Source organism: Topomyia yanbarensis, chromosome 1 (genome assembly GCF_030247195.1).
Source record: "Topomyia yanbarensis strain Yona2022 chromosome 1, ASM3024719v1, whole genome shotgun sequence".
Lineage (NCBI taxonomy): Eukaryota > Metazoa > Arthropoda > Insecta > Diptera > Culicidae > Topomyia > Topomyia yanbarensis.
Window position 1 is genome coordinate 150254852 of NC_080670.1, and position 17812 is coordinate 150272663.

Sequence of the window (17812 nt, forward strand, 5' to 3'; positions counted from 1 at the left end):
AAATGTTTAGTCTTTTAGGCCGATGAAATGTGAAAAGTTTCATAGGAATCCAAGATGGTCGATCAAGATTTTAATTATTTTCGGACGGATCTTCGTGGAATTCCTCAAAAGTTAACTCCCGAAATTATTGTAAATGTTCACCATTTACATTGATTTCGGGGGTTGACTTATGCTACTACCTTAAAGTTAAGTCAATTTTTCGTGTTTCGGATTCTCCTCGTCAGTACCTAACAGTCTACTGGGTCGCTAGCTAGATACTAAAGCCAAAAATTTCACAAAACTTACGAGTATGTTTGAAATAACTGGTCTGGACTACCCCACCCTAGTAACAATTGTGGTTTTATTAAGTTTTTATAGCCATCTTATAAAACTTAAATTGCACTTGTATCGTGGTATAGAATTGAAATTGTTACTTGGGAGATATCCCTGATTTCTAACTTTTGAGGGCTAAATTGAATCAAAACCAAAGTATTTATAGCGCCAAGGTGGCGATATGTATAGACTCCTTGGAGAATTTAATTGGGGCAACTCCAGAATATATTCATCTGACGTTTCGGTTGCATAAATTGTGCCGAAACATCGGATGAAAAGCACATAGTCCATTGTTTAGAGTTTCTATAAGACTGAAAACCGACACATAACCTCAATTCGATCAGTTATATCCTTTTAACTCTTTAGTCTTTTAACTTTTAACAATGACTTAACTTTTTTTATTATTATATTCTATGTTCCACAAATTTTTATTCTAAAATTATATCAATTTCAGCTAGTCGCGGTCAGTTTCGGAATATAAAGCATAAACTTTTCGTCGTTTATTTTTCAGAAACTTTTATTCGATGGTCACTCCAAACGATACGACATAAAATAAGAAAAAGGTAAAATCTGCTTTGTTAATGTACTTTTCACTATCAAACACTCCAAAGTAAATTTTTAAAAATTTTAATTTTTATAACCCAAACAAATATAACCTTTTAAACTTTTGTGGTGCTCGGCTCATCTCTTTAGGTGAAACTTCAACAAATTTTGCGACGTGACAACATGAAAAAAAATCCCCTTCCTAACTCTAAACATGACTACAGTCAAATAAAAGTATTACCGAAATTAAAACTATAATAAAATCAATTTTCCCGGTGAGAGGGCAAATCTAACTCGTAAAAGAAACGGACACGAGGGAGCCGGTTTGATCCTGGAATCGTGATCGGGACTGTATGGGCAAGCGTTGAATGTTTCTCTTGGTGGTGGTTTAATCCTCCCTCTCGGTGCAGTTCACACTGGAGTGATTCGGTGCAGATGTTTAACTGTAACGACGATGGCGTGCGCGAAGTTCGTTCCGCTTGGATGAAGTTACAACAGGCTGTACGACTGCGTACAATTCCCCATCTCACCATGGAGTGGCCTATAAGCGAGCGTTCATGGATTAATCCGTCAGTTCGCGGCATAATACACACCGAAGGGGTGGCGAGAACTAATATTTATTTTTACTTTCTGCAAGTTACCGTGTACAGAAGGTGCGTAGTTCTTACAAAATTACCATTGATGGCTAACAGTCACAGTTTTCAAAAGCTCACCTTGTGACGGTTTTTCCCAAAACTTTTACTTTTCAGAGTTCGGACCATCTAGCGGAAAAAAGTCGAAGAAAAATCCTGTATCCATCTGTACGATATCATTCACACAAGATTAGGATGCTAATACCCTTTTTGTTTGCTGCTGCCTGAAACTATATTATTCATTGCCGAGAATAGGATCGACTGGGGAACGAAAGACGGGAACGAGGAGGAGAAACGTTCAAGCTGCAGCGTGTTTTCGGGATGCATTTCGTCAAACATTGATTCAAAAAGGATCTGCTGACAGTTGAAATGAATAGGCGACCTACAGTCAATGAAAGAAGCTTTAAGCGGGCATGAGAAATTAATTGCCAAGGTGATTTCGCCTGCGGAGGTTTTGGGCTGAATCTTTGTGCAGAGCTATGAATGTAGACAAATTGGAAGAATCAATAAAATTGCAATTTTCCTAATTGAGTGTAGGGGATCATTGCGCTTCACCTTTATCGCAGGTAGATTGGGAATTGGAGAAAAAGCACTCTGAGTTGTTAGCGAAAAAAAATAAATAGAAGATTAATTTATTTTCTGGTAGATTGATAAAATATTTTCTTGAAAATGTATGGAATTCCTTTGTTTGCTGGCTGAGATTTTTTGACATTGAAGAAACTGCAAAAATGTATTTTTGCGACAAAGTGTGAGAGTTCATCAATTTGCGAAATACTACGACTAGGCAGGCTCATATGGAGATGAACGAAAGGAAATGTGAATAATCCTTTGCCTTCTGCTGGTAGGAGTTGCAGAAAAATGTAGAAAAAGTTTCGAAATCACTGAGCACGGTTGTTCTAGAAACGCCTTTGTTTGGCGACACGTTTGTAGATTTCTCCATCAGTTGCGGTGTTCGGACGAAACCCAGGACCAGATTTTTTCTCTTATCCAACTGGTCGAAACTGGCAAATCGGGGTCAGAACCAACGACGTCAACCGCTGCACCTACTGTGGCCATTTCGTCAGCCCATTTATTTCCAGTAATACCGAGTATGCCAGAGCACCGAGACAATACAGTGTGCTTAGTTCTTCGATTTGAACTGCGATTTGTCCGAGCTAGGGGCCTTGATTGCAGCCTGATTATCGGAGCAGAAGTTTATAACTTTGCCGGACAAACTCTGTTGGAGGGCCGATTGTATCCCACGAATATCTCTGCTTGAAATACAGTAAAGTATCTATCTAGTGAGTGAGACTATTTCGATCTCATTTCAGGACAGTAGACACCAGCACCAGCACGTCCCTGCATCAGAGAGCCGTCAGTGTACCAGACCATTTGCGTTTGTGGTTGTCTCTCTATATAGTCAGACAACTCGTCTCGAGTAGCAATCTTTATGTCGTGTAACACAAACTGCATGTGAGTGTAATGTCGCTGGAAGCAAAAAATATCGTCACCCATTGTAACCATTTGTGACCACAATCGTGCATGACTGGTAGCAAGATCAACACAGTTACTATCAGAGTCGAAAAATGTTTTTTTCGTTTACCAAAATCAGGCGAAAATGGCGAGAGAGTGATGCTACTCTCTAAAGCACCAGAACTTTGCGAAAGCGAAAATGAGACAACGGTCAGGACAAAGAATACGTGCAAATTCAATTTCGTTATTTCCTCCGCACACTCGTTTTCGCTTCGAAATTGAGAGCGACATTAGTCCCTTCGATATTGAACCTAATGCTGGGCGAACGAAAATACACTATTGACGATATTTGCTTGTCATTGTTCGATTTCGTAGAATTAGGAGCTAGGCGATGATATTGAATGACTGAAGCACTATTGGTGTGTATATTTCCCGTTGTTGCCGCGTTCTAGTTGCAGTTCTATGATGTACATTGCCATAATTTCATTTATTGGAAATTAAAATGATTATCAAAATTGCTGATTTAAAATTAAAACGAGATTGAATTTTCGTATTGTCATAGGAAAACGAAAGTCGCTACTTCTGCCACTCGTTTTCATAGAATCTAAAGAAAAAGCCGACTTTGTCTTTTTTATTTGGCTTTGTATGTATATAGTAATGAAAGAGGCAGCAAAAAGACGAAGGTGAATCCAGTGGGTTTCATCGTTCATTGAAAGTATATGATAATTTTAAGCCCTGGTTACTATACCAAAGACTAGTAACCTGCAGTCTATGTGCACATGATAGTGCTTCTTGTTTAAGGTGTATGTATAATGGATTGATATTTTGAAACGCCTCAATGACAGCAGTCCTAGTTGTAGTGAACGCTATGAACGCCATTCTTTGCAGATGGTTTAGATTTAACTGGACCGTCATTACCTCTCCCCTTTACCACCACACAAGGCATCCGTATAACAGTATTGGACGTACAATTGTCGTATAAATCCAATAGATGCATTTGGATTTGAGACCCTAGGTCTTTCCAACAGTTCGTCTGCACTGCCTGGAGGCCGTGCAAATTTTCTTGACTCTGAACCCAATGTGAGCAGTCCAATTCAGTTTGGAATCCAATATAACTTCATCGTATTTGACTTGATCTCAACACAGGAGCTCAGAATTAACGATCTGCAAGAGACGAATCCCGGTTGTTATTCGTTTCATCGTGAAAAGAACCATTGAAATTTTGTTTGGATAAACTGATAATTTAACTTGTCGCCACCATTGTTAAATAGCTCTTCTTGCATTAGCCCAAAGATTATTCCGATGATAAGTCCAGTAATTAGTGTTTGATAATCGGAAGCAAATCCGTAGGTTGGAAATCCTTTCCTCAACAAGTCTTCGGCAATTAGGTTCCTTGGCAAAGGTGAACGCCACTCTGAGAACAGCCGCAAATATTCAAAATATCCATATATCTGCCTGTCTCAGTAGGTAACGAGCAAAAACGCGATTACTAAGCATTGCGTTTATCGAACCCGAGACATATGCACGGCCGCGCGTAGCTTCCAGAATAGACTGGAAAGACACAGTGTCAAAAGCACCATCAACATCTATAAATACACGCAAGCTAGATTTCATGAGCGAGAAGGCCTTTTTCCATTATGTGAACAACATCGTGAATCAGAGTAAGGGATACCTGTGGAGCATAAACTGGTTGGTAGGAGCCCCAGAGAAGTCCTTGTAGACACCTGGAGACTCAACTGTAGTTTTCCAAAGAACTACTCAAGTGGGTTAGATCCGAAATTTAAAAAAAAATCTGGAATTAAAAATAATATTCTGGTCCGATGACACAAAGGTGTAAAATGATTGGATTTGATGGGAAACAATATTACAATGCATTCAAACATGGGAGAGAGAATATTATGATTGGGTGATTGTTTCTCTTGGTACGGAATTCGTCCGATTTGTCGGATCAAAGATATTATGAGAAATATGAGCTTTACTAGCAGATACTACTGAAAGAATTTTCAGACTAGATCATTAATTCATTTCATTCATTTTTACAGTAATTCTGTAGAGTGATCTTATTGTTTTGCAGCCAATTTTCTTTTATTTTCAATATAAAGGCGACTGATATGTTCTATTCTCATATTATTATTAAAATAAACTAATTCAGTTGCGTGGTGATATTTTGATATTCAATGAGAGAAAATTTAGAAAAAGACTAATTTTGCGTTTTGTATAAGGTGATCTTATTGTTTTGTTCGTCACTGTATAAAGTTTATATTAAAAGAAAACGATTGTCATTAAAAATGAACCTGGTACTACTTGATACTTGATGGACAACAATTCGCTTCGTTGAATCTGCGCCGAGTGAAGAATTCTCCTCCACTGGACCCGGTCCTGGGCCAATCTCTTCCAGTCACCCTGGACATTGAGTGCTTTTAGGTCCTCTTCCACTGCAAACAGCCATCGTGTACGTGGCCTGCCACGGGGTTGTCGGCCTCTTCCCGGTTCTCTACTGAATATTATCTTCGGCTGTCGTTCTTCCGGCATTCGTGCCTCATGATCAGCCTGCCGTTTTTTATTAGCTTGACAATATCCACTCCTTTAAATACTAGGCATAACTCGTGATTCATGCGACGCCGTCAGATGCCATTTTCTTCTTTACCGCCGAGTATTGTTCGCAGCACCTTACGATCGAAGACACCGAACGCTCTACGATCAACTTCCTTTAACGTCCACGTTTCATGGCCGTGCAAGGCAACCGGAACCATCAATGTCTTGTACAACGCAAATTTTGTCTTCATCTGCAAACTACTGAACTTCAGCTGGCTACGAAGTCCGTAAAAAGCCCTATTTGCACCTGCAAGACGCCTTTTCACCTCGTGGGTAACATCATTATCGCATGTCACTAGAGTTCCAAGGTACACAAATTCTTCCACTACTTCAAATTTGTCACCACCTAACACCACTTCGCCACCAACATCACTATTGGACCCACGTATTCTTCCAGCTATCATGTACTTCGTCTTGCTGGTGTTGATTGTGAGACCAATTCTTGCTGTCTCCCTTTTAAATGGCACGAATGCCTCTTCCACGGCTCGGCGGTCGATTCCAATGATATCAATATCGTTCGCAAATCCTAGGAGCATATTCAGCCGAGAGACGATGGTACCGTACCGGTACCTTCAAGAGCAATGTTGCACAGCAAGTTTGACAGCACATCACCCTGCTTCAATCCGTCTAAGGTTACGAAGGACGTTGAAATCTCATCCGATACCCGAACACTTGATTTCGATCCATCCAGCGTTGCACGAATCAGCCTAATCAGTTTCGTGGGAAAACCAGGTTCTACCATTATCTGCCAAAACTCGTTTCTTTTCACTCAATCGTACGCCGCTTAGAAATCAATAAACAGATGGTGTGTCTGCAAGTTGTATTCCTGGAATTTATCTAGGATCTGTCGCAGGGTAACGGCCAACGGCCTAAATCTGTCGAACAGAATACGTGGCATAATTATGTACGCCGAATTGAGGAGCGATATTTCTCGATAATTGGCACACTCCAGTCTGTGTCCCATTTTGTATAAGGGACAAATGAGGCCCTCTAGCCAGTCAGCAGGTAGTTCTTCTTCTTCCCATACCTTCAAAAGAGTACGATGAAGTATTTCGTGCAGCTGCTCACTACCGTGTTTGAAAAGTTCGGCCGGGAGCTCGTCCTGTCCAGCAGCCTTACAGTTTTTCAGCTCTTTGATTGCCTTTTTCACCTCTTCTAGCGTCGGAGGCTCCACAGCTTGTCCATCGTCACTTATCCTTATTCTGTTCGTTGACGCGCTAACATTCTCTTCATTCAACAATGTCTCGAAATGCTCTCTCCACCTGGCTGCTATCATAGTTTTATCTGTCAGCAAGTTACCTTAACGGTCATTGCACATGATGGGAGACGGCTCTTTTTTTCTCCGTACGCCATTGGCAGTTTCATAAAAATTTCCGCATATCCTTTTGTTCCATACTGTTTTGCGCCTCAGTAATGACGTTCTCCTCATACTGCTTTTTCTTTCTGCGGTGAATTCTTTTTTCGGCTCCTCTTGCTTCCTTGTACCGCTCTCTGTTCTGCCGGGTACCAGACACTAACAACTGGCTTCTGGCAGCATTTTTCTCATCCATCACTCTCTAGCACACCTCATCGAACCAACCGTTTCTTGGTCGTCTCTGAGCAGTACCTATTACTTCTCGCGCTGCTGTGATCACCGCTCCGTGAATTGACTCCCACAGACTGTTGAGGTTGTCGTCTACGTTGATTCCCCTTATCCGCTCATCAAGCTTCTGGCGGTACTCGTCCGTCACACCTTCTGCTGAGAAGCGCTGAATATTGAAACGCAACGGTCGCTGAGTTCTTGAGTTCGCTACGGTTGCGTGCTCGAATCTTACTGACAACGAGATGATCAGAGTCGACGTTTGGTCCTCTGACGGTCCTCACATCTATAACATCCGAGAAGTGTCGGCCGTCTACCAGGACATGGTCTATTTGATTGCAAGTTTTGCCATTCGGGTGCATCCAGGTGTGCTTACGGATGTCTTTGCGTGCAAAGTAAGTGCTGCTGATGACTATCCCTCTAGCTGCAGCGAAGGTCACTAGTCTCAGGCCGTTGTCATTGGTTACAGAGTGAAGGAAATGATTGGACGGAAAAAGTCCTCTCTACCGACCTGAGCGTTGGCGTCCCCGATAACAATTTTCACGTCATGCTTTGGAAACTCTCCGTAGGTTTTGTCGAGACATTCGTACAGGTCCAAAAAACCAATGTCATTCAGAATCGTGAAAACAACAAGATAGAAATAATAGTAGAAGTTAAGAATATTTATAACTAGAATTATAATAAAATTATTAATTAGAGATCCCACGATTGATGCAGACTAGAGATAGACGATTTCGAGTTTTTCGAATGCAAATTCCGTATCAAACACCAGCCCGTCGGGTTTCCTCTCCAAATTTAAAAAGTTCGGATTAATGCCTGTCTAAATTTTAAATTTTTGGGATGCTAGTGTGAAAATGTTTTTACAGAGTCAGTATGAGGGCGTTGGTCAAATTCGATTCTTTTAGCATAGGTCGGAAAATAAAGTAATTTCAAATTGGTTGACATATTTCAACACTGTGTATCAGAATAAGAATAATTTATTTTGTACTTGATACTAGAACTACATTTGGAAGATTTTTTTTCATCCATGAACAAAACAGTTGTAATGTATTCATTTTCAGCACTATTTCGAAAGAATAACATTAGGAGATTGACAAATAGGCTCATAATTGGGGTAACAGGGAGTTTATAAAATCTGGCAAGAAATAGCAACCAACCGTCAGAAGAAAAATTGTGAGCTATTCATCAGGAAGGCTTTGAGAATCGATTTATTTTTCTATTTCATAGCTCATAAAACCTTACGATTCTACAGAGCAAGCAGGGAAGGTCGACGGTCATTAGAAGCGAACGAAGTGTGTTTTTATTCCACCGCTTCCAGGATTTTTTATGAAAATCAATTTGCAGTACTTCTACAATAATATGTATACGCTGATTGATTTTCATAACGATTTAGCAAACAGTGTGGAAACTGCTTTTTTTCATTTTCAAGGTAGTCCGATTTTCATAGCGTTCCCTCTTCCCCTTACTAGGTCCGAATTGGACCAGGTCCCCCTATCATACAGAGTAATACAAAAAATACCACAACTCATTATATTGAGTAAAAAGCACCCGCCTAACCCCTCCTTTGATAGACCTACCTTCGAGCAAACAATTTCCCTGAAATATAATTGAAGTGAATTACGAGATTGCCATGAAATAATTTCAAACTATTAACTACCAAATTGAATATGGCAAAGCAAAGTAAATCAGCAAAAACTCTTCTGACCTGTAAATAAACTTTCGCGGTTACCGTGTGCGTGCCACAAGCCCCAACAATCGACGAACGGCGCGTGTAGCCACTCAAAAAAAACTTCGAAACCATTGTCCGGCCAGCTACCACCACTCGATTGGCCCCAAGCATTGGATGTATGTACAAAAAAAGTACCCACGAAAGAACAAGCACCGAGCCCATACATCGGATCGAACAAAATTGTTAAAAACTTTGCGTGTCGTGGCTCAATTTGTACCAACTGCTTTTCAAATGGGTTTACCTCTCGACCAACAATGCGCTATCGGTAGCTCCGTACCGAACCGTGGTATAACCTCTGCATTGGTTTACACGCAAACATCCATAGTAAGTCGGTTCCGTTTTTCCTGTCAACGCGTCCGTCGAGACAACGTCTTCGTTGTGGCGGAACCAATACTACAAAAAACCTGTCTACGTTTCGGGCGTCGAAAAAATGTATAACACGCCCTTTAGCTGGGCGGGGATCCATTTCGATGTATCGCTCTCAGCGCTGATCTAGTTGTCTTTGTTGCACTTGCTCTCATTGCAGCGTTTCTCGCTCTAGCGACAGATGTGTTGAAATGTTTGGCTGGGACGAGAAAGATGAAAACGGTTTACCAGCAGTCGTCGAATTGAGGGGCGCGGAAGCTCTGGTGGGAAACAGCGCGGAAATATCGGTTAGGATAAGAGCAGGAGGGCAAAGTAACAAATAATTCATTCCCTTGATGCCTCTTGGTTCTTTTGTTCTAGTCCATTTTGTGAAGCAATTTCTATGCTCACATCTCCAGTGTTTGCTGATGGTGCCGTTGTTGTGAAGGCTCTTCCGTTTCTAGGAATACTTACCGACCGATATGGCACACACAAGAGGATGTCTACGTTGTGAAGTACCAGTCAGCATTAACCTGTACGTACCACGTCGATTGGGCTAGCACGGGTTCTGATGGGAACGGTGGGAAGGGCAATTTAAAGTTGAATTCACTGGAGCGAATAAATTGTTCTCTTGCAGAAATCCTTTTAGAACCAGTTATACATTTTTCCATTAGGAACGTGGAAAAATGGGTGATTCTAATGCGTCCTTGAAATATTTTAGTTTTTCCGAAAATGAATTCGTAGCTTGATAAACTTTGGATAACGATCTCAAGCTTATCATCTGTGATAATGTTTTCGAGTAAAAAATCATAACAAGACCATATCAATCAAGAGCGCATCAGTCAACGCTTAATATATGCAATTGCAACAAGATGGGCGAAATAATCTCCGTAAATATTGGGAGGAAGACAAATTTGACCACATCGAGTGAGAGCAAATCTGTTTTTGGTTCCATTTGCTGCCCAAATGACTGCAAAATTCGGGGTCCATTCATTATGTTCCGGTATTCTGCGGTGCTCAACAACTCAAGCTTTAAAATGTGTTTCCATATGCAATTTTTTAAATTTTGTATAACTAGAATACATGCAAAACTTTCAAATACCATTGAAAGGATGATCTATCTATGGACAAAATATAGTAACTGAGTGGATAGAATGGTCTCTTGGAAGGTAAAGGTATTCAGATTGTATAAAATTCAGTAAATATTTCAACCTCTTCAAATGTGTCATTAAATATTTCTGGAACTATTTCATGACAATTGTCAAATTTAGCAAACACTGATGAGTTCCCGCTTACTTTATTCTACTCGTTTAGAAACTCTATTTTGAATTTTAATTGTACTGATTCGTTCTAATGATAAGCAATATAACTAAAAAATATTTTGAATTAACCACGTGCACAAAAATACATATTAAATTATGTTTTATCTAAAATATGAAATAAGTATCCTAAATAACTTGAAAACATAATCGAACCATTCCGAAAAAAATAGTTGTTAACCATCCTTACGATTAGTGAAGGTATGTTTTCATGTGAAGTAAGCCAAAACAAAATGAACGTTCCAAAATTGTTCAAACACATCTTCTTGACCCGTTAAAACAAAATAATCATTATTGAAGTATCAAAATAAGATATAGATTAATTCGCTTCGACATTTTAAATAAATTCAGCATTCCATAATTACACATTAAAATTATTGTACCCGTTACGACAAAATACTTATTTTTAAGATAACCTAGTTAATAGTAAAGCTAATTTCTAATATATTTAAAGAAAGAGTTGAGCACATTTCTTTAAAAAAAAATTTGATCCTTCACGACAAAATAATTATTTTCGAGCCACCCTAATGTGTATTAAAGATTTTTTTTAGGTTTTATAATCGATAACGATTCAGAGTACAAAAACTACTAACATAAATTCTATGAACAGTTTCGACAAAATAAATATTGTTAAGCCACCCTAATGAACAGTAAAGGTTAGTTTTCAACAGGTTTTGATATAAAACGGACCTAGCCTACTAACATCCCGTAATAGGTCCCCGTGATTGTTACATATATTTCAACCCTCAAAGGCGCAAATCAATTTTTTTCAAAATTTTTCTATGAAATATATGTCATAGTTTCAATACATTATTGTGATAATTTTGAGATTATTTTCGCAATGTTGTTTTAATACAACATTGTGCATTTAAGGGTTAAACTAATTTAAGGTTAAACATTTCACTACGCCATTTCATGAACGCCATAATTCACTGACATAGGCAAACATGGGGAAACTTGACCAGGTTTTCTCTTTCACTTCACCTACTACTTTAGGAATATAGACTGACGTCTAAGGAAGGATTGTTTGTGACGTGATTACCATTCGCAGTAGGTACCACTGTGTAAATATCATAAAATATATAAATACGACCGAATAGTGTTTATTAATTTTTGTTTTTTATTCCTCGGCTTTTGGGTCTTTTAAATCAGAACGGGTATTATATACTGCCCGACATTCCGGCCACCGGCTTTGGCCTTTTTCAAGGGAAATATATTATCGCAGACGTATAGACGTAGAACGATAACATACACACCAAAAAATAATGAAAATTAAACGACATGTAAATCAATACGAATGTAAACATACAACGATTGAATCAAAAAATTGATTGAAAATTACGTTAAAAGCAATTGGAGCATCAAACAGCATACAATTTTACACTTTCATTCGTGTAATATTACATGTCATTTATTTTACAGCAGTATTCGAGTAAAAATACATAAGAAGCGCATTGGTTTTCCGTTTAAAGGAACTATATTTTTCAATCCACGTGTAAAATTATAATAAAATTCGTTGAAGAAAGCACGACAAGTCGTGTGTGTTTGTGGTGGAACTTAATTTTACATTTATATTCATGCTCCAAATATGTGCATGAAAATAAACTTAAAATTACAAAATATTTTTTTCTGTGTATTTCCCTTGAAAAAGGACAAAACTAGTGGCCGAAACATCGGGCAGTATATAATACCCGTTCTGATTTAAAAGATTAAAAAAGAATTAGTAAATATCATAAAATTTGTATCTTTCTTCAGCTTATCGCCACTTGGTCAAGTCTCCCCATAAAACCTTGGTCTCCCCAACGTTATTCCGATATTCCGATTAACGTGGCATGATTTCCCTAATTCATATGGAGTAATATGGTATATGAGTTCTATAGAAAAGAGTTAATTACGATAGGTCCAACACCTTGACTTAGGGACTATTATATCTATCGCCGTCTACAACATGGGAACAGGAACCAAGTGGATCAATTATTGAGTGAGATACTTCATTCCATCGGATACCACATGGCATCTAGGAACATTTAGTCCGGCGAGAGACAACAGACTGACACACAAGAGCCGCACTCTTGTGTAATTTCAAATATAATAATTTTAAGACATTTAAAAAGTAACCGTCACTGTCAAGCTTACGCAAACATGCCCATCTAATAATCGAATCGATTAGAAAAATAAACGCTGGAAATTTTGTGTTTAGTAGGGTTCCATTTTTCTTGCTTTGCCTCTTTCTAATACTGATTAATTTAGTTCCAGGTACTGATGAAACGAAACCGAAACGCTAATTCCTCGACTTACTAAAGGTAGATAATGTACTCTTTTTCCACAAAAGAGCTTTATCCAATTTCTCATTTGGGAAAAATATTTTAGGTCAGAAATTTGCTTTAAATGATAAAACTGTTTGCGTGCAAACGTTTATTTTTGATATATGCTGTCTTTGGCAAACTTGCAGTACTTCTTTTGTCGATTTCTAAATATTTTTTATTGAGTCTACGTTATAAGCTATAAAGTAAATCAAATTAAGCAACTTTGCTAAATAAACCATATGGCTTCTTGTGTTAGGGTTGTTTACATATTTAAGATAGAACAGCCCTTGAAAAATTGGGTTCCTATTAATAGTCTTTCATATGTTAATTTTTCGCAATTGCTTTGTTCTAGAGATTTCTAGAACTCTAGTACACGTATACTTTTTCACGAAGCAACTAAGTTTCAATCTCCTTCTTCTATTTGCTTGCACAGTCACAAACGATTTTCAAAACAAAAATTGCACCTATTATTTAAAATTAATATGTCTTCAAGAATTGCAAATAGATGCAATATGACAAATTGCAATATGACAATTTCTTTTGAAAGATAGGTATTTTGTTCGTTTTCGCTGAAAAAACTACGATAGCTTAATTTCTTTTAAAAAATATTTTTTTAAAAAGGTTTGTTGTGCAACAAGTCTTTCATAACATTTTCAAATAAACAAGGTAAAAATTTTGATACTTCTGCAAAAATATGCTGTACAAAGTTCCAAAAATGCTACGAACTAAGTACTTCCGATAAATCAGTGTATGTACTGTGCTGTACTATAAATTCACGCATCGCATTTAGATATGCGGTAGACTGTTCTTTCAAATAGTGTCCTATATCTAATCGAATTGACGATGACATTCAGTATTATTAAACAAAATTACTTTTAATGTAGAATACATTTAAGCTTTCAATATAGGGGTCCCGCTTCAAAATATCGGCCGCGGCGCCGCGTCAGATTTTGAACGTTAATAACTTTTATCATACTTAACAGAATGATTTGATTTTTAGGGCAATTTGTTGAAAATATGTTCCTCTATGCTGTATTAAAATTTGAAGTATGTATATAATGCACTAATAACAAAAAATTGTGTTTTGAAAAATCTTTCGAAAACGACTCGGAAAAGTGAAAATTTTCAGCCCATCCCGCACAGAGCCGTCACTATGGTGGACCAACCGAACAATAAAATAATGAAAAGTTTATATATAGGTTCACTACATGTTTGTTCCTATGATTATTCGCATTGGGTTGCTTGGCGAGAGCAGTTGGTGGGGGAAAGACGGCATATTCCTTTGGTTAGGCCATTAGAAGCCGGACGGATAGGAAAGGCTCATGCACGGCACGAGAACGAGCGAGAAAGCGATAATAGTGCATATTAGTGCGATTATATAAATATCTGTCGGTCGGTTTTGCTCATCATTCGTATTCGTTCAAGCACTAGCAAGCAGCCAGTCCACTGAAGGAAAGCAGTTGGCGATGACGACGGTCGGAAAAAGTGCCCCAGCTACTGGTGACTCATCGCAACCCGATCAGGAACTGTCGCCCTACAAGAATTTGGCCCAACTAAAGGGCAACAGAGCAACTAATCTTTAGGCTATCGTTCCAGCGTCTGGGTCTGGGTGAGATTGTGCAGGACTGCAAAGTCGAGCTACGCTTACAAAGCTCAGTCGTAATGATGCCCCGAGAAGCCAACGATGCCTACTTGGTCGGTTTAGTCGAGGATGCAAAATAGTGCGCCAAGCGCATAACTTTCAGGCCAAATACATTAAACTGGCTCACCGTGTCCGCGGGGAGTGCGTCTGAATTATGTTCCCGCAATAAAACAATAAACGGTTCTTTACAGGACCAATTAATTGTGTTCTAATAAGAGTTAAACTGAAATTTACATTTTATGGTGTATAACAAATAATTTTCAGAAAGCTATATAAGAAATACGATGTGTGGAAAGAAAGAAAGAGAATTTAAATTATCCTCTCTCGCTCGTTTTCGTGCACTGCTTTTCCATTCCTTTTTGCTGCTAATAACTAAAACGAATGTGCGTGTTCCCCCACCATCCCATGGCCAGTATCAACGCTAACAAATAAGACAAAAGAATTTAAATTTGTGAAAATCTTTTCCTTCCTTCTTTTCAAATCTCCAACATTCTTTGAAAATATTGTTGGAATGTTGTTATTGAAAAACTGAACATGCAAGTTTACTAGCACTGGCCACTAGATTGAAGGCGATGGAAAGACAGAATATTCGTTTTGGTTATGCTAGTATTGGTAGCCGAACGGAAAGGAAAGGTACAGGAATGGCACGAAAACGAGCGAGAGAGCGATAGTAGTGCTTTCTCGTGTTTTCATATATGAATATTGGTCGGTCGGTTTTTCTCATCATTCGTATTCGTTCAAGCACTAGCAAGCAGCCAGTACACCGGAGGAAAGCAGTTGGCAATGATGACGGTCCGCAAAAGTGCCCAGCTACTGGTGGCCCATCGCAACCAACTACCGATCAGGAACTGTCGCCATGCCAGTATTTCGCTTCAACTAAAGGGCAACGGAGCAACTAATCCGCTGGCCAACATTCCAGCGTCTGGTTCGTAAGGTTGTGTATTACTTCAAAGTCGAGCTACGCTTACAAAACTCAGCCGTAATGAAGCCAGTGATGCCTACTTGGTCGGTTTGTTTGAGGATACAAAATAGTGCGCCAAGTACGTAACTTTCTCGCAAAAGAAATCAAACTGGCTCACAGTATCCGCTGGGAGTGGGCGTAAATTACAATAAAAGCAACGGTTCTTTTCAGGACCAATCAATTGTGTTCTAGTGAGAGTTAAACTGAAACTTTCATTTTAAGATGTGTAACAAATTTTCAACAAGCAACATAATACGTTGTGTGGAAAGAAGTAGCTTGAACACGGAACAAAAATTTAAATTATCCTCTCGCTCGTTTCGTGCACTGCTTTTCCATTCCTTTCTACTGTTATTATCAGTATTACCAAAACGAATGTGCGTGTTCCCTCACCATCCCGCTAGTGATCAGTGTTGCTTCAATTGCATGTGTTTAAGGGAAACGTTGAAGTCGCATGCTTCTATTCGAGCTTTTTGGCAGCCTCCGTGAACTAACTGCATTAAATGATTTTTAATGCAGTTAGTTCACGGTGCAGCTCCGTGCTAGTAGCAAACAAAATGGCCCTACCAGTGTCTGATTCGTGAGATTGTGCAGGATTTCAAAGTCGAGCTAAGCTTATAAAGTTCAGCCGTAATGGTACCCGAAGAAGCCAGTCTTGTCGTTTTGTTCGAGGCTACAAAACAGTTCGCCAGGCACGTAACTATCATACCAAATATATCCAACGATCCAGCGCATCACCATCAACACCAACGCCGATACCAAAGTTTCTTTTCAGAACCACCATTATTACCATAGAGAATTATTTAAAAATTTCCCATTCAACCGTGATTCTGTTGAATATTATTAGATTTAAATTAACGTCTCGAATTGAAATCACGACGCTCCGGTTATGTCACAGACATTACCCACCCATCTTTTTTATTGTGACCACGACTAACGGTTTAATATAGACACCCCATTTCAATATTTCGGATGGAACAGAAGGTCGAGTTTGGAAAGTTTGTAACTTTCATTGTACTTAACCAAATTACACAATGTTCGCACTAATGATTCAGAAATATGACCAGGAGTCTTCTATTAGATTATGTATAATTTACATGAATAAAGAAAAATTGATTTTCAGGAATCAATTATTATCTGTTCTGCCATTGGCCAGTACTATGCGACTTCCTCATGCTAACAATTTATTTCATCGTTAGCCATCTCCCTCACCAAGGCCAACAACGCCAACAAAAACGGTCTTTTTCAGGACCACCATCATTTTTGTAAAGAATAATTTGAAGTATTCCTCGCCCAAATCACCTTTTGTCCGAAAATTTCAATGAGTATCAACATATTTGAAGAACGTGTTCCTTATGTATTCTACATCTCTCCGGTTATGTCGCTGACATTACCCACCCATCTTTTTTTCGTAATATTTTACCATAAGAGATTGGATGACGAAAGCGTGACCATTAAATATCACTATTTTCGATTTGTCGTTCTATACATTAAATTATCGTAAATACTTTGTTCGCAGTACTTATAGAACTCTTAATAGCGCATATTCTTGCTGAAGTAGCAAAGCTGTTCCATCGTATATTTGAAGGGTTATGAACTTTTTTTTGTTGAAAAACAGACAATTTAAAAAACATGTTTTGCAAAAATAACGCTGACCAAATTTTATCTTAAAAACTAACAAAGTTCAGATCTTTCAAACCGAAATTAATGTTTGCAATCCTTGAAAATGCTTCGACTAAAAACTATATTTGTTTTGAAAATATGACTGCGGAAACAAAAAAGATAGAAACTCGGTTATTTCGGTAAAAATATGTGACTTCTAAAAATCTCTAGAACTAAGTACTTGCGATAAATTAACACATACAAAGATATTAAAAAACAATTTTTGGACAGCCACCCAGCTAACTTAAATATTTAAAAAATTATATCACATGAACAATTAAAGATAGCAATATGACCCACTCAGCCAAGTTACTTCAATTGTTTTATAATTTTGTAGAACATTACGTAGCCTAATTTCACGTATATAAAACGTTCATACTTTGAACACCCCAACTACCATCCCAATAAAACTAATTTAAAAAAAAATCGGCAAAAACGTAATCTTTTTGTCGAATATACCACATATCCAAAACTAACGGACTTCCTAAATACGGCTTTCGGATTATAGTGCAATGGGTCAAGTCACATTGACCCAACAAAAAGATGATGGTTGGATGCAAGGTGTGGTTGCATTATTTCAATTTTTATATTCTATGATTATTATTTTACGAACAGAAAAGTTATAAAAAATAAAAGGTTTTGTACAGGACACGACCACGGTGACATTCAAAATGTAGCTTTTTTAAAGAACGTGCAATATAATTCATGAACGAATTTCAATCTATCGACTCACGTTCG

The 17812-nt window shown here is 38.3% G+C and overlaps 1 long non-coding RNA gene across 1 annotated transcript; it reads left to right on the plus strand.

The window, feature by feature from the left end:
- Window positions 1-1439: 1439 nt before the first annotated feature.
- On the plus strand, window positions 1440-2014 carry LOC131677182 (uncharacterized). Its single transcript, XR_009303296.1, has 2 exons — window positions 1440-1508; window positions 1605-2014. It is a non-coding gene; the product is annotated as an uncharacterized LOC131677182 (long non-coding RNA).
- Window positions 2015-17812: the final 15798 nt, after the last annotated feature.